Consider the following 23,220-nt stretch of genomic DNA (forward strand, 5'->3'; position numbering starts at 1 on the left):
ATGCTGGCAAGAGTGTGGATGCATCTAATGTGACAGTCTAGAATTAAACGAAGCTGGCCAAGGGCAACAAGCGAGGCCGTGCACCTGCCCTCGACGCTACCATGTCAGGGCCTCAACAGCTGGAAGAACAAGGCCCACCTGCTAAGCGCACTATGGGCAATGTATTGAGTGGTGGAGAAAAGTCCAGCATCGCAGCACAAGGAGCTAAACGAGCGGGTCGTCCTTCAAATACTCGGTTCTGTAGGCCAAACTGCGGCTTCTAACAGCACTGGGAAACAGAAGACGACGGCAGCCAAGGGGCGTCCACAGTCAAAGCCAAAACAAAGGAAGCGAAAGGGCGCTCCATCCGATGCTGATGATGTGTCATATGCTTCAGATAGTAGCTATGTAGTGCCACGTGGTTTGCTGCAGTGGGCAAAACGCAGGGAACCTTTTTATTATGACGACATACACCCATGGGTAGATGAGAAGCCCTGGAGTGACAGTGACTCCGATGACAAATACATTTCAAATGGCTCGATCGGCAGCATCACACCTCCTGCTGGTTTGCTCCAACCATACCGTCTCAAGAATAGGTTGATCGCTGCTAGAGGTAGTAGTTCAAGCATTGACAGTGAAGACGATGACTTGCCTGTCTCTCCTGAAGAGGATCTCTGTCGAGAGGCGAGGCAAAATTTGCATTGGACACACTGTCACATTCCACGACAACCGCTGCTGAAGCGATCAGCATGCTGGTGAACTTTGCAAGCAGTCGCCGCCTTCCCTGCGGTGCCCTGACCGAACTAGTCACAACTGTCAACAAGTTGTTTGCTCCGGCTGTGGCTGTTCTGCCTAGCCGCAAGGCTTTGGTGAAGGCACTGTAAGAAATGCCCGAAGTGTCACTTTGAATACAAGCCACAAGTTAAAGCTGGGCTCACTTTCATAGAGTGGCTGCGAAGTATATTTCACATCTCTGGTTTATGCGCGACAGAAAGTTGACATCAAATCATTTATCATCCCGTTTTAAAGGTGCAGAGCAACAAGGATGCCTGTTGAAATTTTTATCTTGTCAAGTGCTTCACAGCTATTGCACAGTATAAAATATCAGATGTTCCATTTTGTCTTTCACAAGCAGCTATCTCCTCACTAGATCCAATCCCATGGACATTCCTCTCTTTCCCTCCCAGGCTGCTACTCGCCGGCTGCAGGTTCTACTCCGGCAGGTACAGACTTGAAGCCTCCTTACTCCCTTCATCGTGCAGCGTTTTCGCAGAAAGGAAGATCCACGTGGCCTGGCACGTTCACACGCGGGTGACTGCAGAACCTGCAACACCCGGACGGACCTCGAAGACTTAATCTCGGACTGCCCGCTGCATCTGGCCCCAGGCGCTTGCTTCGCTCAAAACGGAATGGCAACAGACCTCGATCCAGACCTGGGCACTACCAAGGCACAGCAGCGCTGTGACCGCCAACGAGCTATGGCAGTCACTGTATGAATTCTTGGATGATCCTGAGGCTCCAGCCACTGGGACCAGGCTTCTTCATTTCCGCCGTACCAGCGACCGCATCACGCTACATGATGTAGATAGCTAGGTCTCCCCTATCACCACTGTCTCCCTTGTCTTTTCACCTACCCCACTTCCCAAACAATTCACCGCAGCCCTTTAAGCGCAAAAATGCGAATAAAGACGTGTACAAAACACTGGCCCTGCTTCAAATAAGTACATGTTCCCCTCATTCGAGCCGACCCACTGGTTCGCCGCATCGTACGTCATCGAACAGCGGAGAAGCAGAATAGCATCCGAGTTCCAGAACCCGAGCTTCCTGATTGTTGGAGCGAAGGCCTTGATGACCGCACTTAAAAAGTGGGCTTAAGAGCCTAACTCTAAATTCGATGCAATTTCAAGTGGGAGCAATGTTCCAAAGCTCCTTAAGGGTATGGCTAAGGAAGTCGGAACAGCAGACAACAAGCTGAATGGCAAGGTTAAGGCTGAGAAAGAAACCAAGAAGGGCAAGCAGTGACCCGCAAACGTTGCCAAGACAGTGGTGGTTGCTGCCGCTGCAGTACAGGAAAATGTGACGCCTGTTAGGGGCGGTGGGGCTTCCGAGCAGGGCATCAACAGCAAGGTGAACCTGCCTATCAAGACCAAGGGCAAAGCAAAGGGAGAAATCACCGATGGACTCAAGGCCAAGGCAGCCACAAAAAAGGCAAAAATAGTGAAACAGAAACCAGCCCCGGCACTGCCACCTGTGAAGCCGCTGCACAAGGAGTCGGTGTATGACTTCAACGATTCGGACGATGACGGCCTGGTGGTTGACGAGAACCCGCCACCGCAGCCACGCCGCTCCTACGAGCGAGCCGCGGCTATTCCCGCAACCCCAGATCTGCCGCCCATCTCCACGTTCAGCATCAACGCCTCCATGGGCAACTTCGCGGGGGGGGGGGGGAGGTTGCAGCAGGCGCGGCTGGAACCACGTCACCTGTGATGGAGTCCCAGGACAGCAAGTAACGTACTGTCAAGCTTCGGTTTTCAGTCAATGGCAAGCGCAAGTTGGAGAAAGCAGCTACAGCAAACAACAAGGCTGCCAGCACAACAAGGCTGCCCAGCAGATCTGTGGTTCCCTAGACGGCGGCCAGTGAAGAGGACACTGCTGACGTCCCGAACAACGGAACCATCGATGACTTGCTGCTGGCGTCCAGCATTGCCGTTGACAATGACAGCACACGAGTTAGTCTTCAATAAGAGTTGGGCGGTGGCCGAGCATCGTTGTCGATGTTGGACAGGATCCCGGGCATGCTATCCATGCAGAAGAGTGCGTTCACCTTTGGGCCGTGCGAAGGGGTTGGACTCATGGACCCCACAGCACAGGAGCTTCTAGAGGTAGGTCCGTTGAGCACGGGCTTGACACAGGGGTTGGCCGGACCGCGCGGAAGGATTGGCCCGACGCCCACGCTCAAGCGGCCCACTCCCTTTGGCTCTGCCGCCTCCCGGATACGGTACGGCGAGGAAGAATACCTCGAGGAGTCTCTCCTCACGGAGTGCCACGCGGACGACGACTATGTTTACCCTGGACTGGAAGCCTCGGACGACGGAGCTTCGCGTGTTCAAACCTCGGGGGCGATGAGCGAGACGAGGCATGCAATCACAAAGCCAAGCTTGCTCCAAACTGCCCAAAACCACCACGCCACACACGAGGGGGAACGCAAAAGCAGTCTGTGTAGCGCACCATCGAGGACACGGCGTCCAAGCTAGCCAACAAGCCTCCTCTCAAACGAACTAATCACCACAAGAAGGCACAAGAGGCGCCTAAATCTAAAGAAAACGACATGGAGGAATCTGAAGCCGGCCCGTCCACATCCTCAGTGGCCAGCAAAAAGCCCTCCCTGCCTCCACATGCCTTCATGTTGAAAAAGCCGAAGAAAGGTTTTGCCGCTCCAAAGCAGCGTCTGGGCAAGATTCTCATGATCCACATGATGATCTAGTGAGAAAGAGACGCTCTGCATGTGTGCTTGTGTGTATGCATATTTTTGTGTTTGTGTTTACCTACGGCAGCCATCAGGAGCTTCGCGGTTTCATTTCCAAACCGGCGGATAGTTGTCTTCGAGTGTACATATTGTTCTCTTCAGCCATACCTCACTTTTTCGTCATGCCCCACTGACGGACAAAATCACTTCGCACCCCCCCCCACCCGCCTACCTCTTCTAATCAACATTTTAATTAGGCGAATTGCCTCAAGACTTCATGGTGTAAAGCACATGCATTTCATGAGGCACATTACGCTATGCATAGAGAATTTGATGTGCATACATAGATATACTAATTAATATAAATATATATATATATATATATATATATATATATGTTAGCGGAATCGAAATGCGAGGCTGGCAACATGGGGGGAAGAAAGAAGGGCGACCCGCGATGGAAGCAGTCGTAACGCACGTTGTTGCTCCTCTTATTTTTCTCTTATTCCTCAATTAAAGAGTTATTTGTTCAAAATGTGAGTCTGCGAAGAATTCCTTAACATCTCAGAAGTGGGATTTACCGAAACCTTTGTGGTAAAGCGACCCTGGAAACCGATGTCGGGGGATTGCGACGACGGTGACGCTCGCTGACTTCAAGATAGCCTTCAAAAATACTTTTGTGGGCCAGACAAGCACGGCCGAAAAGTGGAAGCAAATGCCAGAAAGAGTCCAGATGAAGGGAGAATCCATCACGGCATACTTTCTTGAAAAGACATTGTTATGCAAGGCATTGGGCCTCGGTATGCAGGATACCAAAGAGCAAGTTTTGGTGGGGCTGCGGTTTAAAGATGCATGCATCTCAATGTCGGCGAAGGATCACGAGAACGAGGACGAATTGCTGGCAGACTTGCGAAGACTAGAGCGAATAACCGAAGCTAGAATGCAGCAGTATCCAGGGGTATCCCAGGGGCAGTATCCAGCAGTATCCACACGGTGGTGACCCAGGTAGCGCGACATCTCGTGGGAAGCCTCCGCCTTCAAAATCTTGGAATGCCACGCGTCCAACCGAGCAAGTGATCACAAATGCACGTGTCACACATCAAGCAAGTGGTGGGGGGACCACCGAAGCAAACGCCAGAGCCTCCCAAGCGTGATCCGTCAGAGCGAAAATGCTACAGCTGTCGAAGGTACGAGCACATAGCGACAGACTGTTCAAAAACAAACCCTGCTGGGAACTTCATGGTGAATGAGGACCCAACAAGTGACAGTGGTCCATCCAAGTTCCTGAAGACTGCGATCATCAATGGTACTCACCAGCTCTCCGTGATGATTGACCCGGGAAGTTCAGACTGTATATTGCGTCATCAAGCGGCTGAAAAGTGCAACCTGCAAGTTGTGTGCAAAGCCCAAGCGTTGTATGCTGATTTAGAGAATTGTCTCTCAAACAGTACAGCTGACATAATTTGCTCGGTACGTCGCAATGGGAAATCGTTGTAGTTGTCGCTTACAGTTTTGCTGTTCGACCACCTTCACAGCCTGGACTGGATAGCAATTTTTATCTGCGTTGTTGTTGTACTGCAGTACAAAGACTACTTAAAGCACTGTCCTACAGGACCAAGACAATAAAGAATTGTCTCACAGTTGCGTTTGAAGTGATGTGTATTTACTGCGTCAAGGTTACACATGTTCTGTCACTATGTGTACCGGTGATTCATAAGGCATGTTTATTTTTTGCTTCTTTACATACACTAACCGCATGTGTGCTGGCTTTTTAATTCAGCCATCTCAACGAGCCAGCAAGCCAGCAGTAGCGAGGGAGGCCTGCTTCAGCTCGCAGTGTTGGATAGTGCACGCAGTGTGCACGTGGCACAGAGCGAAGTCACCGTCCCGCGCGAAATGCTTGCAGAATCTAGGAACGTATGCTGGTTCAAAATATATGTAATCTACTTCGCAACCATAATCCATGCACTTATTTAATACCTGTCTGAAGCATGATTCTTCAAGATATGCAGGATTAACAATGACAGTGCATGTCAGTGTTTGGAATGATCGGAAGTAGCACCAAGAAAGGTTATAGTAGCATTCGGCAAGCAAAAGTACACGGCGATAGTAGCAACATGTGTATTCGTGGTATAGCGTGTAGTGGTTTCACGAGATAAGTAAATTTTCAGGCATTCGCGAGTGCCCAGTGATGTAAGATTGCCTGGTAGGAATTGTTGCAATTTAGATATGACACTCTTTACGTTGCCACATGTACTGAACGCGAAAATGAAGCGTCTACATAAGCGGGCAGCTTTGAAACGTGGTCGCCCACGGAAGTTGGTTCCAGAAGACGAAGCAAGGGAACGCAAAAATGCCGCACAACGAGGACATAGGCAGGCGCTCGCTGCAGCAAAAACCACGACCAGCATATCTGAAAAGCAACGCCGTGCAAGTGCAACGTGCACGACGGCATGTGGATGAAGACCTAAGACAACGTGAGGCCAAAGCTAAACGTCGAAAGCGGGAATAGGATGAAGCACTCAGACACTCCGCGAGGCTGAAGCCGAACGTCGAAAGCGTGAACAGGATGAATTGAGACAACATGAGGATAAGCTAGTAAATTTCCCCACAAACAACTGTGTCTGTCTACCCCTCGAAGCCACCACATCTGCCTCTGCTTAACTTGGTGAGCGAGAGCCTGGTTTCTCCGCGTGTGCCGTTTATGCAGATTCGTCGACTACTGTACCACACACCGGACAGTTGGCCATCAGCGAACCAGTCGTCAACCTTCCCAATGACGTTGCGGAAACCGTCGCTATGCTTCTTAACCATCTGGAATACGGGCTCCAAGTCGCAGGCGGCGATGAACGTCACCGAGGAGCGCCGTGTGCGCCACTAGTACCGCTCGCTCATCGATGAGCATCTTGACGTACAAGAGAACGCTCAGCACAACGCGGTTCTGCTGCAGGCGCAAGAGCTCTTCCAAGGCGTGAGCCACACGGCGGAGGCCGTGCTGGACTCTACGCTGGGAACACCGCTCGCTAGACGCGAGGCGGACGCGCTCGTATCGACTCCTGCTTTTTTAATGTGTTTGGCGGAAAAGTTGCCGATCGAACTCGGATTTTCGACTCAACTGATCCAGTTCCTCTCAAGAATCAAGTGGATACCCAATTCGCGATCAGGTTTCTAGCCGTAGTTTTGCGTCAATTCGCATTTTTTCTGGCCTGGTAATGCGAAAAGACTAGTCGCTTGTCACAGACCACGCTGCGAGCTGGCCACAGCCTAGTTTTACGAAAACTGACGCTCCGTATGCTGTGGGACGAAATGCAGCAAGTAGAAGGAACTGGCGATGCCGATGAGACTGAGAGACGTAGCTCAGCCTCGAAAAAGCGTAACTCTAGTTACAGCAGCGTCGTGGGCTGCCACGAGCAAGAAGGCCTGAATCCTAACATAAGATTCTACCGTTTTTCTTTAGGCCTCATGCAGCGAAGCGTCGGGCGCGCTGGATAACCATGGTAAGAAATGGTAAGGACAAGGTAGCTGTTCCGTCGTTGGTGGTGACACGGTACATGACGACATTGCCAAGGCCGAAAATTTTAATCAATACTTCAGCTCTGTCTTTACCCCAGTGGTCAGAATTGATGGGAAGACACAGGACCCTCGAAGCGAAATAGGCGAGATGGATCACATTAACTTTTCCGCGCGTGGTATTGAGGTGTTGTTGCTGGGATTAAATGCGTCAAAGGCTTGTGGCCCCGACGGCTTGCCAAACAGACTTCTCCAACTCTGTGCAACATCAGTCGCGCCATATTTAAAGATAATTTATGACAAATTTCTAGAACAGTCCTGTCTTCCGGTCGAGTGGAAACTTGGGAGCGTTGTGCCGATCTATAAGTCAGGCGCACGCAGTGAAGTAGCGAATTACCGGCCAGTGTCCTTGACATGTGTTTCTTGTAAGATTTTAGAGCATATTTTGTATACTACAGTTGTAGCGCACATTAATAAACATTGTTTGTTTAATCCAGCTCAGCACGGGTTTCGGAAAGGCCTTTCCTGCGTTACACAATTAACAGAATTTACACACGACATAGCAGAATCCCTCGATCATCGACTCTCAGTAGACTATGCTTTCTTGGACTTCCAGAAGGCATTTGACACTGTACCGCATGCTTCCTTAATTGAAAAACTTGGAGCTTATAATATACATCCGCAGGTTATATCTTGGATAAGATCATATCTCGCATCACGAAAGCAGTTTTTCATTGTTAACGGGGCTCAATCTCAGATCGCGAGTGTCACGTCCGGTGTACCTCAAGGATCTGTGCTGGGACCACTGTTATTTCTATTATATATAAATGATATAACTGATGGTATAGAGTCTCAGATGCGTTTATTTGCCGATGACTGCGTGCTATACAGGGAAGTAAAATGCATTGATGATGTTGCTGTTCTCCAACAAGATCTAGAGAAAATCAACGAGTGGTGTATAAAGTGGCATGTGAAGTTAAATGCAAAAAAAACTGTGTACATGACATTTACCAGAAAAAAATATCCACACACGAGCAGTTTTAATCTGAACAGCGTACCTTTAAAACAAGTATCAGATTACAAGTACCTAGGTGTTTATTTTACATCTTCGCTAAGGTGGCAGAGACACGTTGATTACGTTGCAGCCAAAGCTGGGAAAGTGTTGGGCTTTTTGCGTCGCAATGCCAAAACTTTTCCCGTACCTACTGAAGAATTATTGTACAAAACCAATGTTAGACCACTGCTTGAATATGCCTGCACAGTCTGGGATCCCCCAGCAAAGCGAGATATTGATAAATTGGAAAGCATTCAAAACTTGGCTGCTCGGTTTGTGTCAGGAAATTACAGCAGGACTATTGGGGCGGAAAGTATAAAGGAAACACTGAATTGGGAGCATTTAGATAATCGTCGACGTAAGATGCGATTGAAATTCTTTCATGCTGTTTACCATGGTCGTGTCGGGATTGAAAATACAAAATATTTGCTTGCACCTCACTATGTCTCAGACAGAGTTGATCATATGTTCAAGGTACGGGAAATCGCATGCAAGACTGATTTATTTCGATTGTCTTTTTTTCCTAGAACAATCCGCGAATGGAACCAATTGCCGTCAAACATTGCCTCTGTTATGTCTAATGATGTTTTCTTTTCTATGTTAGCATAACTGCGTTCAAGTTTGTTTCAATGACATCTGTATTTTTGTGACTGATTGTGATTAGTGATTATTTTATTAGTTGTGTGACTGACACTGTATGTATTTTTTTATTTTTTTATCTATACCCTCCCCTACTGTAATGCCTGTTAAGGCGCTGTGGGTAATAAAATAAATAAAATAAATAAATAAATAAACTACCCCACTACGATCAGCACAGGATGGAGAGTTAAATGTGCTCATCCTTGATTTCAAGCCAGCATGTTCAGGCAGTGCAGCAAGGTAGTATTGATTACAGTACATCGATGTTCAAGCCCTGTCATTAAAATCTACATGAAACAAGAAGCGCACGAGCTCGCGCTACGGCGCGATTCGCACGTACGTTACGGCGAGCTCACATGCATTGCATCAGACCTTTATCAGTTGCTCAAGGGACAGATGGTCCTAGCGCAGACATGACTACTTGTTTAGCGTCAACAATGATTAAATGACGTCCGCTGTTTCGCGGCGTGCTGAAAGACCGCTGCCGCCGCGGCGCGTATCGTTGTGCGCTCGAGCAGTTTCGCACGTACGTTACGGCGAGCTCACATGCATTGCATCAGACCTTTATCAGTTGCTCAAGGGACAGATGGTCCTAGCGCAGACATGACTACTTGTTTAGCGTCAACAATGATTAAATGACGTCCGCTGTTTCGCGGCGTGCTGAAAGACCGCTGCCGCCGCGGCGCGTATCGTTGTGCGCTCGAGCAGTTCCGTACATCTGATGTCTGCATATCACTGCTTTGAATTCATTTATTGAAAGTATTTCCTCGTCTTTTTGCGCCAGAGTGTAGCAGCGTGCACACCTTACCTGACGTTCAACTTCGTACGCGACTCGCTTTACTTGCGATGGACACCGCGCTTAAACTTTGCCGCTTATTTCTTGTACGACGTACACGTATTTGGCGTTGCATTATTTCTTGCCTTGACGCAGTGTGCCACCCCTGAAAAAATCGGCGGAGCCTGATATTCAATGCAGGCCGTGGCACAACACAAGCTAGAGTGGCGGTTCCATATTGTAAACCCAGGGCAGAGGGGCGCTTTTTAGCACCATTTTTGCGGCACCCCCTGGGCAAAGCAAGAACTCTATAGCGGCAAAAATTTAGGGGTCCTTATTATTGGGTTAGGCAAAGCCTGGTGGATTTAGGCAGATTACGGGCGCTTGCGCGCCATGTGGTTGCTTTGTGACTGTGAATGACTCTACCGTATCGGATGTTGCGAGAAGGTTCTGGATCCTCGTCTAATTTCAAAATTGTTGGATTCAGCGAAGGTTTAGTGATTCGATGACCGCTTTCGTGTTTTTATTAGATAAGGCAGGTGCGTTGGTTTGTTCGCTAGAACCAATGACTCTCGGTGCGAACACGGCACTTTCCTGTGCCCTGTGGTCGTGTGAGCTGGTGTGTTCCCTGGGAGAAGGCCACAAAGAAGTTAATGCTGCGACCTCAAGCTCGAGTGTGCCATTGGTCATCGTTTCAAGAAGAAACTCTGAGGTCGCGACTGACCGACGCTTCGGGCAACCTGACAGCTGGTCGCCCTCAGGCCGGATCTTCCGGCGGCGGAGCAGTCTGTTGCGTCCCGAATCGGCAGGGCGCATTCTTTGGTTGTTTCCATCGAGGCCGCCCCTTTTGTCAGCGTCGTCGCCCAGACGGCGACAGTGCCTGATACCGACGGTGACGGGCAAACAAGCGCCCAAATCGGCAGTGCGCATCCTTTGGGTGTATCACCCGATGCCACCCCCTTCATCGGCGGCCGCCTATCTGGCGACGCGGCCGGACACCCGCTGTGACGCGATGACACAGAAGCTCACTTAGACGCGACCACAACCGTCACCCTTGGTGGACGCAGGAACCAGCACGAAGGTCACTCGCCTGACCCTGGCAAAATGACCGTCACGCAGAGAAAGAAACCAAGTCGACGACTTTCGTGGAAGGAGTGTGAATCCCCTGTTTCCAGTTTACCTCTTGTTGCTTCGAAGGTTGGACACCAGAGAAGACTAATCGGACACCAGATGCTTGACACTAATGGGAAGACTTTGTTCTTAATTCGAGGCCCGCATTACACGTCCTCCGGGAACAAGATCCAGGACGTTTCAAACTTGTTTAATTAAATAGATAATAAATTTACGCAGGAACACCCTAACCGGGCCGTTACCCACCCTCTGCCAAGAATCCACGACAACGGGAACAAGCAAACGTAAATGGCCATGTAAGCTAGCCTATTAGCTAATGAGGATGAAAGAAGTATACATGGCATGCATTCTTAACAGAAGTTTTAGCTGTGCATGTTTAGGCAGGGTGTAACACTGTACTACATTGACTCTATAATTGCACATTTTTACTTACAGTAGTTAAACAGCATGATGTAAACTGTTTGCAATAAATAGTCAACAAACCCACCAGTTTTTAAGCATGTGAGTGGGTAGAAGTTCAAATTGAGAAGGCTGTTAAGGTATCCTTTCCAAAGGAACTATGGGAGATGCAGCCGGAGTGGCGAGCCAAGTTTTAAAATTTTTCTCTGGGTATCGCAAACACTTTTGCTTTCATCATGTCCAATTCTGATAATATTTGTTATATAAACTTGGATGTGAATCACGGGCATTGGATTTATTACTTCGCTTACTATTCCAGACAGACACACCAGAAAAGGCGTACTTGAGGTCAAGAGCAGCATGGTTTGCATTTCTTAACGTGCACTCAAGGAGGAGAATCAAACGTCTCCAGCAGACTAGGTGGCGACTAGAGAAGAAAAAGCACAGTTGCAAAATGACTAAAAGAGAATATTCTACTGAAAGAGCAAGCAACAGTTTCGGATAGCTCAGGAACAGCAAATCAGCTCAGGTGAGTCCTGCAAGCATGCCCGCAGTATACTCACCTGAGCTGAGAACTTTTGCCTTGACACTTAAATTTTACTCCCCCCGAGCCTACCGATATGTAAGAAAGGTCTTTTATACATGCCGTCATCACCCCAGAACTCTAAGAAAGTGGTATGAAACTGTTGATGGGCATCCAGGGCTTTCATCTCAAGCATTTCACGCACTAAAACTGAAATGTTTTGAAACGAGGAGCAAAGGCTACCAGACAATTTGTAGCCTAATGGTCAACGAGATGTCGATTCGTCAGCAAACTCAATGAAACAGGTACTGTTTTGAGGGATTTGTTGACATTGGAACAGGTTTCGATAGTGACTCCCTGCCACAGGCAAAAGTTGCTTTTATAATGGCAGTGGCCATTAACGGACACTGGAAGTTACCATTCGCTATTTTCTTGTGGATGGGATAAATGGGCAACAACGGGCTAATCTTGTACACCAGTGCCTCCAAAGCATGCACAATGCTGGGGCCATGGTTGTTTCAGCAATGTGTGACGGTGCCCCAGCCAATATGTCCATGGTGAAAGAGCTCGGACGCAACTTTCAAAATCTAAGAAACTTAAAGACGATATTTGCAAACCCTATGACCCGACAGCCTGTAGCAGCATTTCTTGATCCCCGCCACATGCTAAAGCTCATCAGAAATGCACATGCACATAAGAGGTGCTTTATTGATCAGAACGGTAAAGCAGTTTGCTGGGAACACACTGAGCAGCTGCACAGTGTGCAGCAGACAGAAGGCCTGCACTTGGCCAACAAGTTGCGCAGAGCTCACATCGAGTGGGAACGGCAACCCATGAAAGTCAGCCTTGCTGTACAAATGATGAGTACTTCTGTCACAACAGCGCTGGCCGAGTGCAGGGAACTGCAACCAGAAGGCTCCTCCAACACACAGCCAACCGAGAATTTTATATTGCACATTAACAACATTTTGATGCCCTTAATTCAAGAAGCATGCACCAAAAAGCTTTTATGAAGCCCTTACATGAAAAGAATGCAAAGGTTATTGAGACCATGTTTGAGAGCACAACCCAGTACCTGTACTCCTCAAGGGAAAATGCCAGTAAAAAAAGAATAATTGAACCCGGCCGAAAGACAGGCTTTCTGGATTTTCCCATTCACATGAAAACTTTAAATGACCATTTCAACTTTCTTGTTGTTAAAAAACCACTGCTAAAATACATTCCAGCCGACAAAATCTGCCAGGATCACCTTGAACTCTTCTTTGGACTGACACGAGCACACGGCGGGCACAATGACAACCAAACTGCACAACAGTTTCGTGCAGCATTTAAAAAGGTTATTGTTCAAAATGAGCTTGTAAATGTTTCAACAGGAAACTGTCTGAGCCTGGACAGCATTGTAATATGATCATGCAGCAGTTCTACAAAAGCTTCATCGATGAAAGTATTAAATCAATCAATGGAATGAAAGCAGCTTCTAAATGCTGAGACTATTGAGCAGTCCTATATCAGCAGTGAGCCTGATTACATCATTGCTCCCAAATACATCAGCGAATGTGGCGGGGAAGATTGTCACGTACATGGCAGGTTATGAGCACATAAGTTGTGTTCAAAACTGACATGCGAGTACTGCACGACTGCACTACTTATTACAGAGCCAGGAGAATCATATTCATTAATTGTAAGGAAGAACAGGGGAGGGCTGCGATTTCCATCAGAAAGTGAATCTATCGGAAATCAGAATCAATTGTCCCAATGGAACTGCACATGAAGAAACTAGCATCCAGAACCTTGCTGCATGACCTTTTACACCAGTTGTTGATGCATTCTATACGAAAGACCTGTTTGCAGAACTTCATGAGCACATGTTTGAGAACATTCCGCTTGGCAACCACTACATCCACCTTGTACGGTGCATAGCAGAAACCTACCTTAACATGTGCCTGTTCCATTTAGGCAGGCGGGCAACTGAGAATCTGCACACTGCCAAAGTACGTCAAGTGTTCAGAAAACATACCCAGTTGAAGGGACAATGAAATATAGTTTTGCTAGCCCATTGTCACCGCCCAATTGTTACCACTTTTCATAACAGTATTGTAACATTCAATTTCAACATGTAACTTTTGTGTTCTGGTTTGAGGAATGACAGAGCATTCAGAATGCAAAATACGACTTGTTACAAATGACAAGGGGTGTGGAAGTATTTCACCTGTAATGATGCCCAATGTATGAGATATTCTGCGCTGTTGCACTTTATATGCTAATGTACTCCCAGCTGTGGACAGTTCAACAAACTAATAGCTAAATATTTTGTGCTTTACTAAGGTGTAACTGAAACAAACTTTTGGTTCTACTAATGTATTCTCCTTGACAAGAAATAAATGTCAACAATTTGTTCCGATTTTCCTTGTTGTGGAATTGTGTTTGGGCACTCATCACAAAGTTAAATACTAATCTAGTCTTTTACTCTTCATTCGTTAATTCAATATTCGAATTATTGAGCTTTCATTTCTATTCGAATGAAGAGATAACGGCACATTACTTTTATTAGTCTCGGGGAGAAACGTTTGATGCAAGTGGCGACTGTTCCGAATGATTCTGCTACAGCAGAGCCAGAGTTCTTACGTAGACACCAGTTCTTAAGCAGGCACAGGTAACTCCTGGAATAATTTTCTGTTACTCAGTAACAGAAACTGAGTAACAGCACGCTGGTGTGCAAACTACTAATGCCAACCAATGAACTACCTACATCCAAAGCAGTACTTTGCACTTCATGACCCTTGTAAGGTGCGTCCTTCCGTGCTCATCTCTAGCACTTAGCGCATTACAAGAACATTTTTCTACCATTCTTGTGTTACCCTGAAACTGGTGTGCTAAGTTTGTGCAACTAGTTCATTTTTAACCGACATTTCGTGCATAATTTTGCTACACGTACCCCACTCAGTATAAGTCTGAGCAGTAACTTCATTCAAAATAATGGTCACGCTATAATAGTGCTTTATCAGTGCTACCATGGTGAGGCAAGTCAGTTTAAGAGCAGTATTACAAAAATAACGTCTACTGCACTAGTCGGGCTGTATTGTCCATAAAATGCTAGTTACTAATGTCTTGCACATGAAACGCTGCCACGATGCTCTAGAACCCTTAGCAGAAAATGTAGCACGTTTTCTCAACACAAACGTAATACAAGCACGACACATAGACACTAATCAGCCAAAGCTGTAGTACAAGCATCAGAAATGTACAACATTGCACTGGCCCCGCCGGTAGGGTTAAGCGAGCCGTTGCACAGGACATGACTGGAGGCAACGCAGGTGCCGAGAAGTCGCTGAAGCCGGCCGTAGCTGCAAAGCGAGGGCGTGCAGCGCGGGGTCTTTCAATTAAGCGTGCCGCAGTCAAAGCCTCAAATCCCGGAAAAGGAACCTCCGAAAGCCCAAGCTGTTCCAAGCCAACCGGCGGCGGGACGGACAACTCCACAGTAACGGTAGAGGCAGCTCTCAAGACGGGAAAACGAGGGCGTGCAGCAAATCCCCAGGCCCTTGTGGCGAAGACAAAATGAGCGCAGAATACCGAAAGCCTGGTCCGTTCACCGTCGGCCCACTCTAAGTCTGCTGGTGCACTGACCGAAGCTGGTGACAGTGCAGGAGCCTCGAAGTTAACTGGAAAGCCGGCTGCAAAGCGTGGTCGTGCAGCTACTCGCAAGGCTGCTGCTGGCACAGCTGTGCTGCAGCGGCGTGCCAATCAATGCCCGGCGGCTGAAAGAGGTGCAGCTGATGCATCGAATACTGGAAAGGAGAACCTTTTGCAGCCAAAGAGAAAATCATCAGCACGCTCCAAGCAGCCTGGTGTGACTGCCAATGCTGGCAAGAGTGTGGATGCATCTAATGTGACAGTCTAGAATTAAACGAAGCTGGCCAAGGGCAACAAGCGAGGCCGTGCACCTACCCTCGACACTACCATGTCAGGGCCTCAACAGCTGGAAGAACAAGGCCCACGTGCTAAGCGCACTATGGGCAATGTATTGAGTGGTGGAGAAAAGTCCAGCACCGCAGCCCAAGGAGCTAAACGAGCGGGTCGTCCTTCAAATACTCGGTTCTGCAGGCCAAACTGCGGCTTCTAACAGCACTGGGAAACAGAAGACGACGGCAGCCAAGGTGCGTCCACAGTCAAAGCCAAAACAAAGGAAGCGAAAGGGCGCTCCATCCGATGCTGATGATGTGTCATATGCTTCAGATAGTAGCTATGTAGTGCCACGTGGTTTGCTGCAGTGGGCAAAACGCAGGGAACCTTTTTATTATGACTACATACACCCATGGGTAGAGGAGCAGCCCTGGAGTGACAGTGACTCCGATGACAAATACATTTCAAATGGCTCGATCGGCAGCATCATACCTCCTGCTGGTTTGCTCCAACCATACCGTCTCAAGAATAGGTTGATCGCTGCTAGAGGTAGTAGTTCAAGCATTGACAGTGAAGACGATGACTTGCCTGTCTCTCCTGAAGAGGATCTCTGTCGAGAGGCGAGGCAAAATTTGCATTGGACACACTGTCACATTCCACGACAACCGCTGCTGAAGCGATCAGCATGCTGGTGAACTTTGCAAGCAGTCGCCGCCTTCCCTGCGGTGCCCTGACCGAATTAGTCACAACTGTCAACAAGTTGTTTGCTCCGGCTGTGGCTGTTCTGCCTAGCCGCAAGGCTTTGGTGAAGGCACTGTAAGAAATGCCCGAAGTGTCACTTTGAATACAAGCCACAAGTTAAAGCTGGGCTCACTTTCATAGAGTGGCTGCGAAGTATATTTCACATCTCTGGTTTATGCGCAACAGAAAGTTGACATCAAATCATTTATCATCCCGTTTTAAAAGGTGCAGAGCAACAAGGATGCCTGTTGAAATTTTTATCTTGTCAAGTGCTTCACAGCTATTGCACAGTATAAAATATCAGATGTTCCCATTTTGTCTTTCACAAGCAGCTATCTCCTCACTAGATCCAATCCCATGGACATTCCTCTCTTTCCCTCCCAGGCTGCTACTCGCCGGCTGAAGGTTCTACTCCGGCAGGTACAGACTTGAAGCCTCCTTACTCCCTTCATCGTGCAGCGTTTTCGCAGAAAGGAAGATCCACGTGGCCTGGCACGTTCACACGCGGGTGACTGCAGAACCTGCAACACCCGCACGGACCTCGAAGACTTAATCTCGGACTGCCCGCGGCATCTGGCCCCAGGCCCTTGCTTCGCTCAAAACGGAATGGCAACAGACCTCGATCCAGACCTGGGCACTACCGAGGCACAGCAGCGCTGTGACCGCCAACGAGCTATGGCAGTCACTGTATGAATTCTTGGATGATCCTGAGGCTCCAGCCACTGGGACCAGGCTTCTTCATCTCGGGCGTACCAGCGACCGCATCACGCTACATGATGTAGATAATTAGGTCTCCCCTATAAACACTGTCTCCCTTGCCTTTTCACCTACCCCACTTCCCAAACAATTCACCGCAGCCCTTTAAGCGCTAAAACGCGAATAAAGACGTGTACAAAACACTGGCCCTGCTTCAAATAAGTACATGTTCCCCTCATTCGAGACGACCCACTGGTTCGCCGCATCGTACGTCATCGAACAGCGGAGAAGCAGAATAGCATCCGAGTTCAAGAACCCGAGCTTCCTGATTGTTGGAGCGAAGGCCTTGATGACCGCACATAAAAACTAGGCTTAAGAGCCTAACTCTAAATTCGATGCAATTTCAAGTGGGAGAAATGTTCCAAAGCTCCTTAAGGATATGGCTAAGGAAGTCGGAACAGCAGACAACAAGCTGAATGGCAAGGTTAAGGCTGAGAAAGAAACCAAGAAGGGCAAGCAGGGACCCGCAAACGTTGCCAAGACAGTGGTGGTTGCTGCCGTTGCAGTACAGGAAAATGTGACGCCTGTTAGGGGCGGTGGGGCTTCCGAGCAGGGCATCAACAGCAAGGTGAACCTGCCTATCAACACCAAGGGCAAAGCAAAGGGAGAAATCACCGATGGACTCAAGGCCAAGGCAGCCACAAAAAAGGCAAAAATAGTGAAATAGAAACCAGCCCCGGCACTGCCACCTGTGAAGCCGCTGCACAAGGAGTCGGTGTATGACTTCAACGATTCGGACGATGACGGCCTGGTGGTTGACGAGAACCCGCCACCGCAGCCACGCCGCTCCTACGAGCGAGCCGTGGCTATTCCCGCAACCCCAGATCTAGCGCCCATCTCCACCTTCAGCATCAACGCCTCCATGGGCAACTTCGCGGGGGGGGGGGGGGGAGGTTGCAGCAGGCGCGGCTGGAACCACGTCACCTGTGATGGAGTCCCAGGACAGCAAGTAACGTACTGTCAAGCTTCGGTTTTCAGTCAATGGCAAGCGCAAGTTGGAGAAAGCAGCTACAGCAAAGAACAAGGCTGCCAGCACAACAAGGCTGCCCAGCAGATCTGTGGTTCCCTAGACGGCGGCCAGTGAAGAGGACACTGCTGACGTCCCGAACAACGGAACCATCGATGACTTGCTGCTGGCGTCCAGCATTGCCGTTGACAATGACAGCACACGAGTTAGTCTTCAATAAGAGTTGGGCGGTGGCCGAGCATCGTTGTCGATGTTGGACAGGATCCAGGGCATGCTGTCCATGCAGAAAAGTGCGTTCACCTTTGGGCCGTGCGAAGGGGGTGGACTCATGGACCCCACAGCACAGGAGCTTCTAGAGGTAGGTCCGTTGAGCACGGGCTTGACACAGGGGTTGGCCGGACCGCGCGGAAGGATTGGCCCGACGCCCACGCTCAAGCGGCCCACTCCCTTTGGCTCTGCCGCCTCCCGGATACGGTACGGCGAGGAAGAATACCTCGAGGAGTCTCTCCTCAAGGAGTGCCACGCGGACGACGACTATGTTACCCTGGACTGGAAGCCTCGGACGACGGAGCTTCGCGTGTTCAAACCTCGGGGGCGATGAGCGAGACGAGGCATGCAATCACAAAGCCAAGCTTGCTCCAAACTGCCCAAAACCACCACGCCACACACGAGGGGGAACGCAAAAGCAGTCTGTGTAGCGCACATCGAGGACACGGCGTCCAAGCTAGCCAACAAGCCTCCTCTCAAACGAACGAATCACCACAAGAAGGCACAAGAGGCGCCTAAATCTAAAGAAAATGACATGGAGGAATCTGAAGCCGGCCCGTCCACATCCTCAGTGGCCAGCAAAAAGCCCTCCCTGCCTCCACATGCCTTCAGGTTGAAAAAGCCGAAGAAAGGTTTTGCCACTCCAAAGCAGCGTCTGGGCAAGATTCTCATGATCCACATGATGATCTAGTGAGAAAGAGACGCTCTGCATGTGTGCTTGTGTGTATGCATATTTTTGTGTTTGTGTTTACCTACGGCAGCCATCAGGAGCTTCGCGGTTTCATTTCCAAACCGGCGGATAGTTGTCTTCAAGTGTACATATTGTTCTCTTCAGCCATACCTCACTTTTTCGTCATGCCCCACTGACGGACGAAATCACTTCGCACCCCACCACCACCCGCCTACCTCTTCTAATCAACATTTTAATTAGGCGAATTGCCTCAGGACTTCATGATGTAAAGCACATGCATTTCATGAGGCACATTACGCTATGCATAGAGAATTTGATGTGCATACATAGATATACAATATTAAATATATATATATATATATATATATATATATATATATATATATATATATATATATATATATATGTTAGCGGAATCAAAATGCGAGGCTGGCAACATGGGGGGAAGGAAAGGAGGGCGACCCGCGATGGAAGTAGTCGTAACGCACGTTGTTACTCCTCTTATTTTTCTCTTATTTCTCAATTAAAGAGTTATTTGTTCAAAATGTGAGTCTGCGAAGAATTCCTTGACATCTCAGAAGTGGGATTTACCGAAACCTTTGTGGTAAAGCGACCCTGGAAACCGATGTCGGGGGATTGCGACGACGGTGACGCTCGCTGACTTTTCAACTGACGCTGCGTTGGTGCCGTCTTTGTGAGGTACTGACCGGAAAAGGGACTGTGTGACGCCTTGAACGTACTCGCGGACACTCTGTGTGACGTCCACGAGACACAACGGTACCGTCTTCGTGAAGTACCGACTTCGAAACGTGAGTCTTCGTGCTGCCTAAGAAACGTGCGTGCGGACGCTCTGTGTGACGCCTGCGAGACGCTACGATACCGTTCTGTGACTGATCGACATTGAGCCGTTGTGCCGCCTCGGAAACGTGCGTATGGACGCTCTGAGTGTCGTTGGCAAGCCTAGACGTTTATCTGTTGGTGAAAAACTGTGTGTACGCCCAGACAGGCGTATAGACAACGCCCAAGATGGCAGACGGCGGCGGAACTAACGAAATGATGCAAGCTTTGCTGGAGCAAAACCGGCGGTTATTGGAGCTTCGAGAGGAAGCCTGAAGCGTTCCACGTTATGCCGGACCTAAATAAGGCTATCCAGGATTTCGACGGCGAGGGCTCATGCCACGAAGCCGGGGCGTGGTTGAAGAGTATCGATTCCATGACGGTCCTGCACGGCTGGCCGGACAGCTTCAGACTCGAAAACGCCAGGCTTCACATGAAGGGACCTGCTCGATTTTGGCTTCAGGCCCGTGTGGATGACCTTACTACGTGGGAGGACTTCAAGATAGCCTTCAAAAATACTTTTGTGGGCCAGACAAGCACGGCCGAAAAGTGGAAGCAAATGCAAGAAAGAGTCCAGATGAAGGGAGGATCCATCACGGCATACTTTCTTGAAAAGACATTGTTATGCAAGGCATTGGGCCTCGGTATGCAGGATACCAAAGAGCAAGTTTTGGTGGGGCTGCGGTTTAAAGATGCATGCATCTCAATGTCGGCGAAGGATCACGAGAACGAGGACGAATTGCTGGCAGACTTGCGAAGACTAGAGCGAATAACCGAAGCTAGAATGCAGCAGTATCCAGGGGCCAAGCCACACGGTGGTGACCCAGGTAGCGCGACATCTCGTGGGAAGCCTCCGCCTTCAAAATCTTGGAATGCCACGCGTCCAACCGAGCAAGTGATCACAAATGCACGTGTCACACATCAAGCAAGTGGTGGGGGACCACCGAAGCAAACGCCAGAGCCTCCCAAGCGTGATCCGTCAGAGCGAAAATGCTACAGCTGTCGAAGGTACGAGCACATAGCGACAGACTGTTCAAAAACAAACCCTGCTGGGAACTTCATGGTGAATGAGGACCCAACAAGTGACAGTGGTCCATCCAAGTTCCTGAAGACGGCGATCATCAATGGTACTCACCAGCTCTCCGTGATGATTGACCCGGGAAGTTCAGACTGTATATTGCGTCATCAAGCGGCTGAAAAGTGCAACCTGCAAGTTGTGTGCAAAGCCCAAGCGTTGTATGCTGATTTAGAGAATTGTCTCTCAAACTGTACAACTGACATAATTTGCTCGGTACGTCGCAATGGGAAATCGTTGTAGTTGTCGCTTACAGTTTTGCTGTTCGACCACCTTCACAGCCTGGACTGGATAGCAATTTTTATCTGCGTTGTTGTTATACTGCAGTACAAAGACTACTTATAGCACTGTCCTACAGGACCAAGACAATAAAGAATTGTCTCACAGTTGCGTTTGAAGTGATGTGTATTTACTGCGTCAAGGTTACACATGTTCTGTCACTATTTGTACCGGTGATTCATAAGGCATGTTTATTTTTTGCTTCTTTACATACACTAACCGCATGTGTGCTGGCTTTTTATTTTAGCCATCTCAACGAGCCAGCAAGCCAGCAGTAGCGAGGGAGGCCTGCTTCAGCTCGCAGTGTTGGATAGTGCGCGCAGTGTGCACGTGGCACAGAGCGAAGTCACCGTCCCGCGCGAAATGCTTGCAGAATCTAGGAACGTATGCTGGTTCAAAATATATGTAATCTACTTCGCAACCATAACCCATGCACTTATTTAATACCTGTCTGAAGCATGATTCTTCAAGGCAAGATATGCAGGATTAACAATGACAGTGCACGTCAGTGTTTGGAATGATCGGAAGTAGCACCTAGAAAGGTTATAGTAGCATTCGTCAAGCAAAAGTACACGGCGATAGTAGCAAAATGTGTATTCGTGGTATAGCGTGTAGTGGTTTCACGAGATAAGTAAATTTGCAGGCATTCGCGAGTGCCCAGTGATGTAAGATTGCCTGGTAGGAATTGTTGCAATTTAGATATGACACTCTTTACGTTGCCACATGTACTGAACGCGAAAATGAAGCGTCTACCTAAGCGGGCAGCTGTGAAACGTGGTCGCCCACGGAAGTTGGTTCCAGAAGACGAAGCAAGGGAACGCAAAAATGCCGCACAACGAGGACATAGGCAGGCGCTCGCTGCATCAAAAACCACCACCAGCATGTCTGAAAAGCAACACCGTGCAAGTTTGCAACGTGCACGACGGCATGTGGATGAAGACCTAAGACATCATCATCATCATCAGCCTATATTTATGTCCACTGCAGGACGAAGGCCTCTCCCTGCGATCTCCAATTACCCCTGTCTTGCGCTTGCGTAATCCAACTTGCGCCTGCGAATTTCCTAACCTCATCATCCCACCTGACTTTCTGCCGTCCTCGACTGCGCTTCCCTTCTCTTGGTATCCATTCTGTAACCCTAATGGTCCACCGGTTATCCATCCTACGCATTACATGGCCTGCCCAGCTCCATTTCTTCCGCTTAATGTCAACTAGAATATCGTCTACGCCCGTTCGTTCTCTGATCCACACCGCTCTCTTCCTGTCTCTTAACGTTACTCCTAAGATTTTTCGTTCCATCGCTCTTTGTGCGGTCCTTAACTTGTTCTCGAGCTTCTTTGTTAACCTCCAAGTTTTTGCCCCGTATGTTAGCACCGGTAGAATGCAATGATTGTACACTTTTCTTTTCAACGACAGTGGTAAGCTCCCAGTCAGGATTTGGCAATGCCTGCCGTATGCACTCCAACCCAATTTTATTCTTCTGTGAATTTCTTTCTCATGATCAGGGTCCCCTGTGAGTAATTGACCTAGATAAACATATTCCTTTACAGACTCTAGAGGCTGACTGGCGATCCTGAATTCTTGTTCCCTTGCCAGGCTATTGAACATTATCTTTGTCTTCTGCATATTCATCTTCAACCCAATTCTTGCACTTTCTCGATGAAGGTCCTCAATCATTTGTTGTAATTCCTCTCGATTGTTGCTCAATAGGACAATGTCATCTGCAAACCGAAGGTTGCTGAGATATTCGCCATCGATCCACACTCCTAATCCTTCCCAGTCTAAGAGCTTGAATACTTCTTCTAAGCATGCAGTGAATAGCATTGGGGAGATGGTGTCTCCTTGCCTGACCCCTTTCTTGATAGGTATCTTTCTACTTTTCTTGTGGAGAACCAAGGTAGCTGTGGAATCCTTGTAGATATTTGCCAAGATATTCACGTATGCCTCCTCCACTCCTTGATTACGCAATGCCTCTATGACTGCTGATATCTCTACTGAATCGAATGCCTTTTCATAATCTATGAAAGCCATATAGAGAGGTTGATTGTACTCCGCAGATTTCTCGATTACCTGATTGATGGCATGGATATGGTCCATCGTAGAATATCCCTTCCTGAAGCCAGCCTGTTCTCTTGGTTGACTGAAGTCAAGTGTTGTCCTGATTCTATTGGAAATTATCTTGGTGAATATTTTATACAATACTGAAAGCAAGCTAATGGGTCTGTAATTCT

The 23,220-nt window shown here is 48.5% G+C and overlaps 2 pseudogenes; both read left to right on the forward strand.

The window, feature by feature from the left end:
* The first annotated feature begins 728 nt into the window (after positions 1 to 728).
* Positions 729 to 3,463, forward strand: LOC125942058 (lysine-specific demethylase PHF2-like; annotated as a pseudogene).
* A 12,598-nt stretch (positions 3,464 to 16,061) lies between these two features.
* LOC125942059 (uncharacterized) lies at positions 16,062 to 18,798 on the forward strand (annotated as a pseudogene).
* The last annotated feature ends 4,422 nt before the right edge of the window (positions 18,799 to 23,220 follow it).

Source organism: Dermacentor silvarum, unplaced genomic scaffold (genome assembly GCF_013339745.2).
Source record: "Dermacentor silvarum isolate Dsil-2018 unplaced genomic scaffold, BIME_Dsil_1.4 Seq971, whole genome shotgun sequence".
NCBI classification, from domain to species: Eukaryota; Metazoa; Arthropoda; class Arachnida; order Ixodida; family Ixodidae; genus Dermacentor; species Dermacentor silvarum.